Here is a 19,245-nt window from a genome sequence, read left to right as displayed (position 1 = left end):
CAATAGACAGGATAAATAAAGAATAATCCTATAAAAGGAACATTTGTAATTGTAGATTTAAACGTCTCGTGGCCAACAATTCCATTGCTACGGAATTGAAATCCTACGCGTAGCATTGCTGCTTAGGAGAGTACCGGATAGCCGTCGAGCGCGGAGGAAATAGTGATTACAATGCTTTCCTGAGCTCCACGAACGGCGTGAATGGCTTTGAGACATTAACCTCCAGTCATTTCAAGCGTTGAGCAACGATTCTGCGGTTTATACTTGATTTGCCGGGACGCAACAGCTGACGAGACAAACAGAAGATTGCCCGTATAATTTCTTTTCAAAAAAACAATTCTTGCATTTTTTGTCATGTATTAACGAACAACAGACAATCGATTCTATTCAATTTAATCCAAGTTCGATTATACACATTATACTACTTTATACATAGTTTCCACTTAGGTCTTAGGTGGTTAAGTACTAATATTCTATGAATAACGAACGAACGGATCGATCGATCGCGGCCAATGACGCGCGTAAGGTCGCGATTTACCCGGCGCAATCGTTTGAAAGTACAAGTTCCTGTTGATTTTTATCGCAAACTCGTGTGCACGTATGCTTGTACTATTCCGTGCCAGTTGTTCCTGGTTGAAAATCTGGGTAACTGGCATAAGGACGGTCAATCGTGATCGGTGACATGCGATTTATGGTTCCGTCTCGCTTCCCTTTATCAGCCGCCTATATCGTAAACATATTCACGATATTCCTGTCTACACAGGCCATAGAGCGTGAAAGTGCGCACGTTAAATTGTATGAGAACGGTTTACATTTATTTCTTAGCCGCTCGCTTTAGAAGCTTCCTGTTACACCTGCAAAATCTATCAATTGTTCAACGCAGTGTCTATGTCTACGGCGATCATCATTGACTCACGATCAAGTAAGCTACTTACTGTTAGTAAGATAAGAATTGATAAGCGTTCTTTGTCATGTCCAGATTTTTTTCTGTGACGTATTCGAAGTATAAATTGAAGATTAAGCTATTCATGAGGTTTTGTGTGAATAATTTTTTAACAGTCAGCAAGTGTGATTAATGGGAATTTATAAGCAACCCGTATCATATTTAATTTTATACAAATGTGTATTATATTACTTAACTAATTTTAATTGTTCATCAAAAGAAAGCGTGTCACTGTAAGCTTTTTAATATTATTTCAAATTAATAAAAATGGAATCCAATATCGTAGATTAGATCTGAAAAGACTGAAATTAACGAGACAACAGTTCCTCATTCGCTGATCTCAGCTAACTCGACACGATTTTGCGTATGTACCGCTGACTCATTGTTCTGCTACAATCATTTTTCTGTTACTTGTATGCGTACAGATAATCGCGAGTACGAGACCACGGGCACAATTTTATACATGAACGAGCACCGTAGACGAAATCGTTGCCTCGCCGTGAACGTATCCTGTCTATTGAGCAAGGCGGACGGGAGATAATTTCTATTATGACGCGCGTGCTCCCCTAATCGAGCAGAACCGCGACGGAGAAAGTCAATGAAGTCAATGAAAGTACTTCGTGATAATTGATTACGAAACTGCCATCGTTCAAATGAGTCTAATTGTCGTTACTTAAATTTGATGTCGTGAAATTCTTATTCGTCATGTTAATTTCCTTTCAATGTAAATCCATACACATACATCTTGTTTCGTTCCCAAGTGTTCATATTTACCAGAAAATCCGATAAATATTACGAATTAATGACTATTATAAATTATAGTCGAAGAATTATAATAAGTCGTATATTATATTCATTTAATAAATCATATAATAAATGAAATTGTAGACTATGCTAAAGGACTGCTTAACATTGTAATAACATATCATTCTACAATTCTAACAAGAATGTATATTAAATAAATACAGAAGAGATATAATCATTTATGCAAGTATCTTTGCTGTTAACCCTGACCTACCTATAAAACTGGAACACAAAATGTCCTTGAAGGATTTCGAAAATTACAACCTTTGTTCTGAAATTCCTTCGCACGTTGAGCAACTTTCGATCGACAGTCTTCATAAATATTTGCAGCGAATTTGAATGACAATCACAAATGCAAAAGTATTATACAGTAACCGTATGTCATTTTGGCTGAAAACGCAGCACGGTTGCAAAACAATCCAGTTAAGTTCTCTCTATACAGGAAACTATCAATCAGTGGATTAAAGCACGAATAAAAAAAATCTTTGTTTTAGCACGTGTTAAACACGTGTGCTTAAAATCGATTCGAAGTACTCCTCTGTTAGTAGACATTCATAGATTGGAGTTATTAATGATTCATTTCCAGAATCGCATACATTCTTGTCGGATGTGATTAGTGGAGCAATTAATCACTAGGCGATATATCATTCAGGAACAAAAATACGTGCATATTGGCCCTACCATATAATCGAATGACCTTTGTTAACGAGGTATAAAAATTGCATGTAAAATTATACTACATATTTATATGTATAAAAATTGTGTGTAGTAATAATTTATATAAATTGTATATGAAAATGCATACTTCATAAAAATTGTGTACACCTCTATTTTTAAACAAAATTATACATATATATAAAAGTTCTATATCCAAAAGATCTGTAAAAGAATTGCATATCTACGTATCTATCATCGAGACAAGCTTATGCACTTTTTGCGTTCACAGCAACGATGTTCTACTATTGCACGAAGAAGCTCGATTAACTGTATACGTAGAATGACTGTCGGTCCCCTAAGTACAACGAGTCCAAGGCTGAGTTACCGCAATCCGGCTTTAAGTAGACACAATCGTCTTTAGACTAGTAATTATTGCTGGATATTTTGTGGTTTGCCTCCACGAGTTAGCATGGCCAAATTCATTGCATGTTTTGTTAATGATAAGCATAAAATTAATGTTTTGCAAGGTATTCTAAATATTGAACAAACCATTACGAAAATGTCATATTATTTTTTAAATTTATCCTACGTGAAGCAACATCGATCGACATTTTGTTTAAACTCTCAACTATAATTATTACACTGATTTTTATTTAAAATAAAACATTTAGAATGTCAATTTAAAAAATAAAATCCGGATAAGTATTTCTTTTGTAATTGGAAAATAATAATATGCGTTTGATTTTTTATTTTCTGTATTCTTGGGAATTTGTATGAATTTTTTAATATTTCCTGTAGATATAATTTTTGTATTCATTCATGTAACAATATATATTACAATTAAAATTTAATGTTACAGTGAATTGTTTTGTTTTATTGGAGAAAAGATCCGTAAGACACTTGGTGAAGTAGACCTCCGTTCAGGAAGCGAATTTACCTTCGAAATGGACACGCACGTGGGGCTACCGTTCGAACATTGCATATCGACTTACCCAACGTGTTACTTAACCTCTCTCTGAACTAAATGTCGGTTACGTTGACCAGTTCCGTCGAAACACTATCCGAATTTATATATTCACGGCGATCAAATAGACCAAAGGACGAATTGGTCGTCGCGTCGCGAAAATTTGCACCGAACGCGTGCTACCAGCATAAACTGAGAAAAATACTTAAACCGTCTTAATAAGTCTTCGAAAATTGATAACAATTTGAAAAATGAGCTGCTATAAAGTGCTGCAGCTTATCTCGAAAATTCACATTACTGAAAATAACAATACACTAATGATGCAATTAGTTAAAATTCATGTAAATAAGATGAAGCGAATACAATCACACCTGTTTCAATATCTTCGTTTCTCATTCCCAAAATAAGTTTCTTCAATTATCAAAATACAGTGAATAGAATAATCTGAATGATGTATGCGTTCACGTTTTCGTCTGCCCGAGGGATACGGAAAAGCAACGTCATAAATTTTATTTATCTTGGCCATTCACAAAATTACACGTCAAACCGTCAAACGGAGAAAAATATAGTTTTGAATAACGCGTTCGAAAGTATGCATGCTTTTATATCCGTTGGTTTTCACGGACAGCACGTTTGATATTAAAGTATTTCTCTTCGTCCCCCATTTGAATGGGATACGCGAGTTCCATTGGATATTCGTTAAAGGGCAAAGCCACTATGAATCTACCTCGGGGCCCGACTGTACTTTGACGTCAAATCGTTTGATACTCGAATGAAAGAATAACGTCTCACAATCGACTTCAAAGTTTGACATACTTTCTCATTTGATCACAAAGCAATGGAGATGCATATCTAAGACGATTCCTATTATTTTATAGATTAATTTCTCCATATTCTTCGAACTGATTACTTTGCAGCATCTATTATCCTACATCCTATAGAGAATGAGAAAAAGTACTCTCGAGTTCTCATCTACAACGGCGCAAATTAGATCGGTTATCGGACAATCAAATTGCTTACATTACGGTAACAATCTCTTGTGAAGCAAGAAATAATTAAACTATCCTCAAAAGAAAGGCACCATAACTTGTGCAATTGTTACGCAAAAGTATCACAATTATGCCGGTTCGATATGCACGAAGCGTTACAATCAAAATCAGATCTATCTGTATTGTCTCGAATCGATTGTTTCGCAGCCGACTGCCGCCAAAATACTGACGTCAAGCCGATGAGACAACGAGACACTTGGACCGGCTTAAGAATAGAGATCATTAAAATTCTCACCTGAACGATTCAAGGATTCTCCATCCCCAGTTCTCGTTTTTACAATGCGGACCCACTGATAAAACGCGCAGGCATCTCAGAGAGTCGGTAATTTTCAGTAAAATCACCACTATTCCTGTTCCTGCTCGAATACACCCGGCTCGCGCTTTGAGCTAGCTTCGTCTCGCATCGGGCGACAAACATCCGCTTGGCTTCGCCGCGACCGTGTACCACATGAACGATCTCCAACCTGTCCATTCAATGTCACACAGTCTCCACTCGGCCAATTTCCTGTTACTTCCTCCGAAGCCTACATCCAATCCGTCACAGGCACATGTCGCCGAGATCCGCGTCTTAATTCTTTTCCTTCCTCTTATTTCGCGGAGCCCATCGATTAGCTGGAGACAATCGATCGATAAGAGACTCGAAGAGATCGCCGGAGCCTCTCTTTCTGACCGCGACTCGCACGTGTGCCGTGTTATTCACGCGTTCTCCACGCTCGGGTGGGGATTCACCGCCGGCCCGAGGGTCGATCGATCGATCACGATCGACGCCACACCGCACGTTCAACGATCGCGACGGGCCACGATCTCACCGTGAGCACCGAGTCTCCGCGACTGCCGCCGCTATTTCGTTCGTATCTACTCGCGGCCGATCGCTGGTGAATGCGCGCGCTCTTTCTCGTGCGCGTGTGTGCGCGTCTACAGAAGCTGAGGAGATATACCAGGAGGGAGAGACTTATATTCATCAATTTCTTACTTTATAGAATTTTCCCAGATCTGTTCCATAACCATGTAACAGATGATATCTATTGTGTTTATTTATTTAGATTTTATTGCTACAGAATGAAGCTGTATTTCCACGAAAAATTGTCAATTTGATGTTTCATGCTTTTAATGGATTTAATAGATACGTTTATACAAAATACAGCATCAATCAATAGGAACTATTACCTAAGCTATACATAAGAAGCAACTAATTTCATATGACTATTCTTATTTTTCTCTATCCTGTTTAAAGCAAACTACTGTGTTTTTTTTACTTCCGCGTACATGATAAACGCGTAAAAGGCGCTAATAATATAATCGAACGTTCACGGATACAGTACTTCCTGCATCGGAGGGGTTTAGTGAACGGGCAGTGGACTGGAAGGACGACTCTAAAACCTCGCAGTGGGTGGTAAACGAGAGATAAGGAGTATTTTTTTGTTTCATTTACGACAGGACCGATCCTTGGTTATAGATTGTGCGAGTCCTTAGCTGACGCGGACACACCTATTCTGTGTTCCTGATGCAAGCTGGTGCAACCACCGCAGGAGGGATAAACGGGTTTCGGTGGCGAAGAATCGAAGATCGTGGCCGATTTATGGTTGAGCCGGGGAAAAAGAAGCGCGGTTCCGGATCACTGTGGCGTCTGTTCAAGAGGGAAGGAAGAACGAGATGGATAAATCCAGAGATGAGGAAAATATAAACATATATGCGAATATAAATATCGTGGATTCAGGTGTTCCACGGTATGATGGATGTAATTGTAAATGCGATAAGATTCAATTCAATATACATCTTTGTCAAATATAAAAATAAGTGTAATTGTCTGTGCCATTCTTATTGTTTGATTAAACGAACAGTTCTCGTATTTTCTTTTATAACAAAGAAACACATGACGCATTTTAAAATCAAAGATGTAGGATTCAGTCATGTATAATAATAATTTCAGATCAATATCTTATTGAAATGTATCTACGTACTTTAATAAAATATATTCATAATCAGTAAAGAAATCACAGTTAAAAAAAAATGATTTTCCTTTTCATACTGTTGTTATAATTTTGTATCACCCAGAAAGAACAGGTTCTTCTTCCGTTGATATTGTAGGGAACACTAAGAGTACATCACGTAACCAAATAAAGTCTGTGCGTGCTCGAATCCAACTCATGTATTTTACATAAAACGTTCAGCAATGTTCACACGAAGTATTAAATTACTCGTGAATCCCAGTAATTGTATTATATTTATTTATTATTAAAATATATTAATTATTAAAATTTTCATGAACTTGTGTACATCGATTGAGCGAGAAACATGAAATATGTATAAATAAAGGAAAACGTTCGAACGCAAACTGCAGAGCATCGATGTTAAAGGAGTGTCACGGTGCGATCGAGGTGACACAAAAACGAGGTAAATATGCACACGATAAAACAAGGTGTAAGTGTGGTAATCGGTTCACTTTTGAAACTTCATCGACTCTGTCGTAAGAAATTGTAAATGTACAGTACATATTTCGTAATCGGTTGATCTGATTCGCTTTATTACGCGGGAGCTTCCGTTTTAACGATCGCTCCTCTTCCTGTGGCTTTCTTCGACAACAATGAAGTCTGATTCGCGGCACCTTCCAACTCCTGTATCCGTTCCCACGTTCATTCCTTCTAAACGGTATCATCTTTTCGATTGTTATAATACTTCAGTCGTCCGCTTCTCTGTTAACTCGCTACTTGTTTTAGAGATTTTCTTTAGAGAGGGTATTACTCCCACTTTTGTTGTTTGTCGAAGCTGTTAGCCGACGATAATTGCAGTAATTGCCAACGTGCAAGTGTGTTAAGTTAATATTTGAGGATTGATCAGCATTTCTGATTGATTTGGTCAATATAACTGCTTTTGATTATGTGAAGCTTCAACACAACAGTTTTACTTCTTTCGGTAATTCTAGTGTTAATTATAATTCATACTTTGTCGCTGGGGAAGATTCATGTGCATAAGAAGTGATGGTCGTCTTTTAGTGTTTGACAAATCGAAGAAATTAAAATTCCAATTATTTATCAAATACGATTACGTGAGAATGCTTTCACACTAGGTCAGAAAGAGTCGACTAAAGCTTTACGTGCTGTTTTGAGAAGATTCTCGTCACCAATTCCTTTCACTAACAATCCGCACACTTATGTAAGATATTTAACGTTCTCAAATCTCAATTTGTATTAAATATATAAATCTAATTAATGAATGAAAAATTATTTTAACGACCAGTTTATCGCCAATTCAGTCTAATAGATAAACTATAATTTTGCAATAGTAGTTCCTGTGTTACATAATTAAAAATACTGATAGTACCGAGAAATATTGTTACATAAAAAAACCGCAATGTTCGACAAGATTGATCAATCTAGTCACGCGTAGGCACACGTACTTATCTCATGTTCCAAGAAGACTATCGCGACCTTGATGAATATTAAACGTGCTCATCCGACATAGCCTCGTGTCTCCGGTGCGAATCTTCCGGTAGTTGGCCGTGGCTTCCACGATGATTGTCTCGTAATAAAGCGAGCGAAAAAAGCCGGCACAGTTTGGTTGTGTAAAATATCATCGGATTTCGTAATCGTCAGCATTTCGAGCGTGAAAGTTCCGATACCGCGACCGGCCGGAAAAGAAATGACTATGGCACAGGCGTGGGTATATACCGTGCGAATCGAGTCTGTGCCGTGGTTCGATGCAAAAGAACGCGTTTAATCGGGGTTAAGTAACACTCGTTACGTAGTTTTCCGGTTCCTTTTCTTTATCCTTTTTTCGTCTCAATCATGTCCTTCGTTCTTACGTCGAAGGAGTATTGTAACGTACTGTGGTTTATCGAGTTGGAAGACGTTCCATTGCTCTGTATTCGATTCTTATTCATCATGAATATAAAATTATGAACGAATTATAATATTTGATGTAAAAAACTGTTTAATTAAGCATTAAATGAAATTGCATCAATGTTTCAAGTTGCATCTGTATTTCTTCTTGCACCCTTTCGTCATCTGAATGCTGACAGTTATGCAGATGAGTGCATTAATTAGTGATTGCAATACATAAGTAAAGGCTTTAAGAAAATATTTATAAACTGTTTAAAATGAAATGGGTAAACGTATAAAATTGTACAGTCCTTGTAAAAAGATTTTTATTTGCACAATGGTGCTCCGTCTCGGCATTAAATTGAAAGTTAAGGATTCAGAATGAATGCTTTTCTTCTCTGATTGCGAATGTACATGATTTCATTTGCCTGCATTTATTATGTGAAGATTGAAAACTTGCGAGATTCAGGTCAAAAGATTATTACATGAAAATCGGTGGAAGCATAAGAATATTAGACACATCGAAACATGTAAAAATTCTTTAATTTATCTCAGTTTTAGACCAAAAGTCATGAGAATTGCGATTTTTAAATTACTAATCGTTTGTAACTCAGAACGACATTAATTTTGATGAAACTTCGTACATGTATATAATATTTTTGCTAATTACATAGTAAACGACGCCTTATAATATCCCACAATAAATTATGTTGTTTTGATTCAATATTAAAAAATTATTCCATTTTAAGAAGTATGACTTTTTTGAGTCACTGAACGAATATTATTGGAAGTACCTTTTAATAAAGAAAACGTTTCTCATGTAAGGGATTCCTCAAATTAGAATTAGCATTTATGCTTCCATGTCCTAAAAATTTAAAAATTCCCTCAATTATTGAATTAGGAGCTTAAGTAATTAGAAAAACTATTCAACAAGAAAATGCACTTGTACTAAAAATTAGATGAAGGCTGTCTTGCGTAAATCAAATATTTGATTTGACTATTTCTTCCCTGTATAAAAATAAGAAAAGTTGCATTACCAAATTAGCATATGTACGCGAATCAGGAGAAAAGTCCGACTCAGCGAGGAATGTTTACAAAGTTAGAAACCTGGCTACGGCATTAGAAATCTTCTCCGGGTGAAGCGAGATCTTTCACATTTCATGTTGAATTTCAAGGAATAACCGCGAATTACCTTTTACCATGAAGTTTTGTCTATAGCGTCGCAAAGTTCACTCACCTAATCGCTGGCAACCAGACCGGCTGCTAGCTCGTGGAGTTTAGCTGGCCGGTGGAAGAGAAATGACCAGCCGGTGAAACGAGGCAAGGGTGAAGGTCGCATTAGTCACGAATACCGTGTCTCGACGCACCATCGCAGGTATTCACTAACATGTTTCGACCTTTAGGCTGTGAGCTAAGCTATACATTCTTCCATAGAAAAAGAAATTCTGTTATCAGAATATTTTTGTTATCTCTAGTAATCGACACGTTACGTTCTCCCAATTTCGTGAAAGTGAAACCCTTTGCCGCGGAACTGAAATAGAATTAACATGCCACATTGAACGTTGTAATATTTTGATAGAGTATGACCAGATACGTGCAATTTAGGTATTTATTAAATCTTGCAGATTATGCACCAGGACTTTATGGCTTTAAATATAACGCTTAAGAAATTTAGACATTATGAAGAAACAATGCACTGAAATAGAAAATGTATTACGAAATAAATATTAATGTACTGTACAATATATGATACAAATTTTATAAAACCTCATTACTTTATTAATTTAAGCGTGTTTGAGTATTACTTGGAATTCTATTCCCTTGAACTAGAGCCTGCTGGAGTATCAGCAGAATCCCAGAAAACCGGTTGCGCGAACATCGGTACATAAGACTGCATTCACGGCCTTGGGATCGAACCTTATCACGAATACATTCCCCTAACGTCTCAGGACGTTCAAGGAGGCACAATTATACGGACGATAGTCCTCGAAGGACTTTCGCAATGAATCGAAAGTCCGCAATTGGTCGATTAGGCACGCGCCGCACGAGCTAACCCGATTAATGTCACCTTTTAATCGGTTTCACCTTACAGGTACCTATGTTACGTAACACTGCTCAAAGACATACGTTAGTTACTATTTGTTTCATCGGTTTCGTGAAGCGTTCATCGATGATCGTGTAAAACACTTGTGTAAAAATGTAATCGTGTCACACGATTGTCGATCTTTCTTGAACCACTTGGTGATTATAAGAATCGTCGTAGGAATTTGATGAAATGCATTCCGAATAAGATTGAATGATGTGATTCCGATTAAGGTTCTACATGAATCGAATAGAGTGAAATGTTACGAAATATTTATATTTTATAAATCAAATACCTTTTGATACAAATGCAGGATTTCTTAATCTCTTTTTTATATTAATTTAGATTAACAATAAGATACGCATTATTGTTCGTAAAGAAAAATTGACCTGTTTTTTCTCTTAGTTATCGAATAGAATAATCGATTATTTTCGCGCTTACTGGTTCGGAATTTCTGCAAATCATGGTACCTGACATTTCGTGATCAAATATTATGCGACAAGAAGAGTTGCGAGCCTTTCTTTGTCAGATCGATAAAGTTGGAACACAGACAAACATAGTCTGTGAGAGAACTGTGTATCTGCAGTCGGTGATCAAAGAAAAAAGCCATTATGAGATAATTTTACAGCCTGTCCGCAATAGCATTATAACAGATGATATAAACTGTTTATTATATACATATTAAACATTTATTGAAATTAATTGTGGAGTACATTCTGTATTATCAACAGCAGAATACTTTTTCATTTCCCTTGGTAAGTTATCAGGAGAAATGAATCTACAGACAGTTAATTATATTTTTATATGAACGATTTTCCCATGCCAAAATCTTAAAACACATCCTACGTTTCATATTAATTACAAATTACAAAGTAAACTGTTTGGCAGTAGCAATACTTGATATAATTTCATTTGGTTTCTGAGAGAAAGTGTTACTTGGTTTAAAAAGTTGAAAGACACGTAGATCTACATATTTACGAGTAGTTCATTTATTATAATAGATATTTCAGTTCAGAGTAAGCACAATTTAAAAGCACAAAAAATAAGTCCACAATTTATTTATTGTGAAGGATGAAATAAAGACATTACTAACTATAGTATGTCTAGTGTTGCACAATTTATAAATTACTCAAGTATCAATGCTTGACGCAACCAAAAACCAACCCTAGCAAGTTTTACGCATAAATTACATATATTCATGGTTATCGGGCATCACTAAGGAACCGTGACGACGTAAAACGAATATGAATGAAAATTTCGACGGGATAATGAAGTGGCGTTTGTCTCTCGACGCTGCATAAGGGGTCGGACCTCGTGTTTTACACGGGCGTCACAAAGGGCCGTCGAGTTCGAGTGACACAACAGAAAAACCGATTACGCGAACGGGGGAGAGTCGATTTCCCCTGAAAATAAGATGGAAAATGAGCTGTGAAGAAGGCGAGAGAAGTCGCGGCATCTCGTCGCAGCTGCCCGTGGCGAATCCGTTTTTCAGCCCCGCGTTGCGCTGGGGTTGCGTGTGGAACCCCCTTCTCGATCCGACGCAATCCATCATCCTCGTCGACGACTTGTCAACTCCATTAAGTTATGAACAGGCATGTGCGAACATTTCGAGAGTTTTCGACTCGTCGGAGAATTTGATTCGCCTTTCCCCTTACATCGATTATGCGCCACGAGTACCTGGAGATTAAAAACATACAAACATGTATATTGTATTGTCCCATACAGCTATGCATACATTCTCGTATTATATTAAGATATCGCACACGTATTTATAAAGTGATACAAGTCAGAAGTTAATGTTTTGGGAAAATTGGAAAAAACTATTAAGAAGGGTTAACAAAAAAGCAATTTCATACTCAATAATTTTCGCGAAATTTATAAGCGCTAGGAAGAAATGATTCAATATTATACTTATACAAAACAACATTCGATACTCAACTGCCAATGTGTTACTCTTATCAAATCAGTGAGGGTAGCTTCAAGACAAGAAGAATCATTCATTCATCTTAATACTTATTTCTACTTAAAGACTGGAGTAAAGGAGGGAATCGTCTTCCCCCATGATAATATCGAGATGCGGTAAAAGAGTAAGAATCGTTAGGCGGTTTACGAGCCCCGATTCGATTAAAACGCTATTCACGTGTATCTGGCCGAGGTCCGGCTAGAACCTCGAATATAAACTGGCGGTTGGTAAAGCGGCGTAACGTAATTCAGGCCAGACTGAAAAGCGGCCCGGGGTGTTCGTACAAAAGGAGAAGGGCTGCTGCGGGCTGCAGTGGTGGGCCAGAACGTGACGCAGCGTGACTCGTTTACTCGCTACGCTGGCACAATGCGTTCGTCAGTGGCATGGCGTAACACGCCGTCTATGTATCTATCTATAATGTATACGTGTACATGTATGTACAAACATGTACGGGGTGTTCGTCCAAAAACATGTTATGAAAAACATACGAATTGCATTCGCTGTGACTGTAGTTTCGAAATACAGTGGACAAAGCGAAATATTGCCATGTATGTGCTTTTATAGAAAACAATAAAGTTATCATATATACGAAAACAGAAAAAATTAAAAAGGAGAAGACAATCATCAAAAACAAAGAAAGGAAGATATAAGATAAATTTAGAATAATTGTAAGACAACGTGTAAAACATTTGAGAATGTCAAATCAGGTTGTTTCCCTCGGAGCTATGTCTTGGACCCGAGACTTGATTCAAGTTTTCCAGCACGTATTATAGTCGACTGGTCATTGTTTTTCTATTTGTCTTAACATGCGTTTGTGATCTTTTTTGGTCTTGTTGATTTTTCATGTTCGAACTTAGTATTATTTAATCTTTGCTTTTCTTTCTCTTTTTTCAATCGATTTTCTCTGTTTTTTTTTATGTGTAAGAGATTTTTACTTTTTTTTCTACGTCAGGCATGTGATTGCTTTGATTTTCTGTTTTGCTGTTCATAACGAAAAATTTTTTAGAACGAGCTTGAATCTTATCGATAAAGAAAATATTAAGGTTAAACTTTTCAATATACATAGCTAATATTTTTTTTATAAAGAATGTCCAGCTGCATTGATTAAGGCATTAGAAGATACCTCGTTCCATTTGAGAAACAAAGTTCCCCCAACTTTACGCCTCCACTCATAAAAAATCTAATAACATCAGAATATGCTCCAGTCGATACCATCCTCTGAGACATTTTTCGTTATGAGCAATAATAGCCAGAAAATCAGGATATTAAAATTGGGTGAGACACCCTGTGTATCTGAATGCGCGTATAGCATCCAATAAGCCCATACGCAACGAGCGGTAGCTGGAGCGAACACAGCAAGTGTATACATGTATACATGTATGTATGTATGCATAACTATAGGGAATCGTGGCTGGCCGTATTCATCTTGCGCGCGTTTTGCACTCGGCCGAATCCTCGTGGCAGTAAGCGCGCTCGCATTCATAGTTTCCTGCCAGGCATTAACGCGCCGGGCCTCCGTGCTCCCATGAAACTGATTGATTACGCGCGTTCTCCGATAGCCCCCGCGCTCGTTGTGGACGCGCCGCTGAAAGGGCACGCCGCGCCGCGCCGATCCGATGGATGCGCGCCTTTTCAACCGCGCGCTATCTTGTCCACTTTTACCTTCACGCACGCTCCTCTGCTGACACTTACGCGATTGCCTTACTCCTTCCGACTCTTGGCTTTGATGTTTAGCTACCGCCGCTAGAATCAATTTTCGACACGTAATTCTGAATTTTAATGTCCCTTCTTTAGGAATGAAAATTCAAATATAATTTTATATTGTATTGATTTTCGATAGGCTAATGGAAGAAATAAATTTTGATAAAGAGGATAGTCTCCTCAATAACAAAAGTATTAATCCATTGGTAAGTCTATAATGACAAAACTAAATATTCTCGCAGGAATCGATAAACCATCGAGCCTCGAATGAATGGTAAATGTGTACGATGGGAACACAGTTAGTTGTCTGCTGCGGTACATATTTCATAAGGCCAGGGGACGAGTCGGTCCTGAATTTCTGATTGTATTAACGTAACCAGAATCAATTCTTTGCGATGCTCGTCACCCCTCGACGGGCCTGACTGCGTTATACGATTACAATTAGTAGCACCCCTTGCGTATTCCCTGATTACATCAGAAACGAACCTCCAGAGGCCGCACAATTGGGTAGTTATCGATATTGAGCTATGGCTTGTTTTGAACGCGGAAAATTAAACATCCTTTCCTTTCCTTTTATCTTCATACTGTTTGTAAACGATGTTTTGTAGCGATCCACAGTGCGTTCCGGATTTCGGGGCAACAATCATAGGGTCTAACCTAATCAATACTCAGCCTAAATACTTTTTTAAAAAGTTCCAACAATTGCACGGGCGCTGACACTCTTTAATTGTATCTCCCCGGTGCTAATGACAATGCATTGTGCGATCTAAGAATGTATAGGAGTATCATACTGTGCTAGGCCTTAGTATGAAGCCAAGCAATTGTACATATGTTTCTTGTTATAAATAATTGTATGTTTATATACAAATATGTATAATCTTTTATTTCCTTACGAGTACGTGAAGTATGTAACATTTATATGAATATTGAATATTGAATATTCATTCTGATAGGGGTGACGTATGGCCTAGCAAGTGCTGCCCTCACCAGTTTTTGGTATTACAGAATACAAATTCTCAATGAACATATAACATTCACTTCTACTTCTAAATCCTCCATCAGTTCCAAGAATCATTCTGTAAACACTCTTCACAATCAATGAAACTGCAGCTACCAAAGAGCTGGCCAGCGAAAAGTTGCAACCACCGATCATCCTCAGCTGCACAGGTGAGTAAACAATCGAACGGAAAGGAACGGGCCGGGAAATAGTGAACTGGAGTGGAGGAGATAATTTATGGACAACCGTAAGATCGTTTCGAACGTTACTACGAAACGGTGTGGCACGGCGGGCGCAATGACATGTTCATTCATGGATCCTGTAGACTCGACGAAGAAGGAGAGGTACACGGTCGATTCATCGTGGCTGCACAATTCGTCTCATCTCTACTCAACTGGACGAAAAACGGAGTCAATGGGCCGTCGTCCTTGTGTTCGTTCCGACTTATTATTATGGTCGGAATTATTTTCGGGTATATAGCCAGTGACTACAGGTGTACCCGTTCATGGATACGTCTTATTCGAGGATACATTCATCGGACGGTCATTCATAAAAAAAGTTTTCGCCGGTGACGAATCGGAGGTAGCCACCAATTCTCCGGGGAAGCGAGCTATAAAGGATCCACCGGCATTCAACGATCTCTGCTCCTGAAAAGTGTCCCGAGCCGCTGAACTACCAGGCAACTGTGTAATTGTGAGCACGGACGCACGCTGTCCGCGCACAATAAGCACATTTGTCAGAAGCGGAGTATCGATGAGCACTTCATTTTCAAAAAAGTCCTCGAGAGCACACGCCCAGGTTTCCTAGCTTGTGACAAACCATGCGTACGGCCATAACTTTTGTTCGCCTCTGAATTTATTGCTGTTTTCTATAGATATTTACAAATGTCAGTAAAATGTCAATACGTATTTCTAAAATTACTATGTATTTTAATATCGATGAAAAATTTTATCGAACGACAGCTGATCTGGCAAGAAACCTTAAAACATTTTCCTCATTCGTCAAAATAAACATTTTTCAATCGGTTGGTAGTCGTTTGTGGCATTGCAACTGTGGTCTCAGCACCGTCATCGTTCCCGGTAGAGCTGCACGTTCACTATACGGTCATCCGTTATGGTTACCGGCCAAGTCACTGAAATCTTTGACCGGGACGATCCGAACTCAGATGCGACGAACGTTAATGAGTATTGATGTCCTCGCGATTGATCAACCGTCGCGATACCGCTTAGCGGAACTCGCATCACGCGGAAATATCGTCCAGCTGTATCGATGATGATCACCGATACAGTTATCCGTACGAGGTACGGAGGTTCATTAAAAAAAAAAATTGACTCTTTAAGCAATGTGATTCTTCGTAACAGAAAGATAATCTTGATATTACATACAGACAAACCGTTTGTTTGTATGTAGCAAGAATCTCAAAAACGACTGAAGTATTTTCAACGTTTGAACAGTAGCTTTTATATTTGTATAATGTCATAAGGCATATTTATTTTTAAAACAAATAACATTTTTATGAGTAATTATTGCGTTTAGAAATAGTGAAAATGGGTTTTCATCTTTTAACCAATATTTTTTTAATGCGAGGTACTCAAGAAATTATTGCTCCAAAATATTAAGTGATCAACTCCTTAAAAATCAAATTGCGGATTTTTCCAAATTCACTGAGTTGAAACAAGTCTTTGGGTATTTCTCAATATTTTTCAAGTTTGATGAATTATACATCGTAGGTTCACTTTCATAAAGGTTACTCATACAAATACCTCCAAATCAATTTTAGGATTTCTTTCTCCATCATTCATTGAGGAGGTAAAAAGGTGTAAAATGTTATAGTACGAAATCATCAAAATTTTTTAAGTTGCATAACTTATCGATTTGCGTTCTGTTCATTAAATATTCTATACACTATAATTAGCGTGGGCGAAGCTATGACGAAATCTGTTAGTATAAAATAAAGATCAATTCTATTCTTTGAATACTTTTAAAATCTTAACGAGAATATTGATGTACCTGACTCCTTTCTCAGATCTTTAGATAATGACTCATTAAAGAAAAACTCGGATCATGCTTCTGGCAAGCGCAAACATTGGAGTACATACATGTATGATTCTTGCGTGATTTGCAAATGAACGCAGGTCGCAGCGGTGAAAAGAACGTCGAAGGGTGGCCGAACGAGGGGATGCACGCATTCCCACGAAGCGCAAGGGGTGCCAGTCGACGAAATCCACCCTCTCACGATCTTTCGGCGACGTTTCGCTACTCGACGAAGAGGTGGTAGCGCTTGGGACGACGCGCGGCGAACATCAAAGCGTCCAGCATCTTTTAAAAGCCGCCACTGCTTTAGAACTCGTTCAACTGGCTCTCTCTTTCTCTGTTACCATCGCAATTCCTCTGCGTCGTTTCTCCGTCGTTCTCTTCATCGAACCGACTCGAGAAGGATCATCGCGATGGATTTCTCCCGGTTGTACGCTTCCTCCTCTTCGTTTTCGTTCTCTCGATTGGTCTTGTTGGGTGTTCTTTCTTCTTCGCGATGTACCTGAACACAGCTACGTATTTCGCATGCATAGTCGAGCAGACGTTCGACTGATTGCGATTGCGAGTAACGGCGAATTGAAACGAGTGATTGTCTTTCATCTCAACTTTCAGCCTCTGCCTCTCTTCTCTCGCACGTGATTTTAAGGTAGGTGATGTATCCAAATCAAATGTATTGAAAATTGTTTGAGATTTTAATCTTGTTGTCAAAGAATATGTGCGCAAAACGATTGACCATGTTATTTTCAAGATGTCGTCAGTCACATTGGAGTAATTACGTTGTTTAATATTATAGGGTAACAACCACTTTAAACAGTCATATTTACGTTGTATTAGTAATATTTCCCAATATGATACAAAATTCTTCGCAAGGAAACAGACAGCAAATTCCATCTTCGTGAAGATATCTATTCTATTCTAGCATATTTAAACTTAAAGAGAGAAAGAGTGAGAGAATGATCCCGGCTTTACTTACCGTCTCCTGTGAAAACGTTGGTGGCGATTTCATTGGAAAAATTCCGGTCACCGATCCGAGGTCTCGGACGTCTTTTGTCAACCTTGGGATCATCTTCCGCGAGGCGTCCTTTAAAATCAGATAGCGAGTCCAAAGTAACAGGACGTCGCGGCAGGGCAACTTGATATTATTTGTCACCCTTCAGTCAGGTAGATTAGACTCTCTCTCGGTGGAATCGTAGAAAAGGGATTATGGGTATCCAAATATCCAAGTCCCGGCTAATAACGAGGCTAAGCATCGGGCAGCGAGTGTCGCCGGGATGTCTCGGCCTATTTTTCCCCGCCCCGTTCTAGTCCCTGTGCCACCGTTTACTCGCCGGTTCGAACACCGACAATAGACCACTGGGCATACCTCTGGCAGTCGTCTCCATCCCTGCTGCTTCTCATTCTCCACGGATTCATTACACTTAACGAGGGGTTTATTATTTAAAAAGCATTTACGTTAATTCGACGGATACTTGGCTGCTCGCTGCGAACAGAAGGATCGGTCCTCGAGGAAGGTAGCAAACAAGCGATTATCTGTTATCCATTTGGGTTCGAGAGGATGCCGGAGGATACTTGCGCTCAGAGAACAGAAAAATACTCTCCGGCAAAACTGAAAAAAAGACAGTAGTTTTTCGATGTAGTCGACAAATTCGAGAATACTTCCCTAAATAATTTCACATCTTTTCATTTATTATACTTATTGCTTTTGCATTTTCGTAAAATCTGGTCTTATCTCTCGTTCGACCGCTCTTTATCCGACCTGGTTGAAAAAAGCGCGGTGGGATATACGGAGGGGAATGTTAGAAATTCTTGGTCGGGGTACGGTGTAACGCTCCGTTGACACGATGATGGATCGTCCACCTTGACCGGACAGGTAGACGCATATTCACACTAACGCGTTGAAAGTGTGTAATCGTGGCGGCACGCAGGTACCTTTACAAGGGTCAACAACTCCATCAAAACGTGAAAATCATCTGATATAGGTAGGTACTGCTACGCTCGACCCCATAGCCCTGGCGTGCGAAGAATTTCGAGCACGCGAACAAAATACAAATTAATTACCTCAAATGAATGTCTTCTTACTGCTCTTATGTATTTCTGAACTTTTCAGAAATTTTTTATCAATCATATTGCATCAACTTTAATTTATTGACTACATGGTTCTTGTCTAATCTAAATAAGTCAGTCGTGAACTCTTATCCTATTTTTCATTACTAGACAGCGGATTTTATGCAT

The 19,245-nt window shown here is 38.4% G+C and overlaps 1 protein-coding gene and 1 long non-coding RNA gene across 3 annotated transcripts in view; one reads left to right on the top strand and one right to left on the bottom strand.

Moving 5' to 3' along the window:
- Nucleotides 1-803, top strand: part of LOC113463948 (uncharacterized) — a 4,819-nt gene extending 4,016 nt beyond the window's left edge. The window contains exon 3 of the long non-coding RNA XR_003388781.1: nucleotides 56-803. This is a non-coding gene — a long non-coding RNA (uncharacterized LOC113463948). The remainder of the gene's footprint in view (nucleotides 1-55) is intronic.
- The window catches only part of tsl (membrane-attack complex domain containing protein torso-like), a 23,190-nt gene extending 17,948 nt beyond the window's left edge, over nucleotides 1-5,242 (bottom strand). For both annotated transcript variants that reach the window (XM_018019724.2, XM_018019723.2), the window contains exon 1: nucleotides 4,653-5,242. The gene's annotated coding sequence lies outside the window, so the exon portion shown is untranslated. The remainder of the gene's footprint in view (nucleotides 1-4,652) is intronic.
- Nucleotides 5,243-19,245: the final 14,003 nt, after the last annotated feature.

This window comes from Ceratina calcarata, unplaced genomic scaffold, assembly GCF_001652005.2.
Source record: "Ceratina calcarata isolate Rehan_Ccalc_2016 unplaced genomic scaffold, ASM165200v1 scaffold203, whole genome shotgun sequence".
NCBI classification, from domain to species: Eukaryota; Metazoa; Arthropoda; class Insecta; order Hymenoptera; family Apidae; genus Ceratina; species Ceratina calcarata.
The sequence above is the reverse complement of the archived record's forward strand: the minus strand, read 5'-3'. Positions and strand labels throughout refer to the sequence as shown.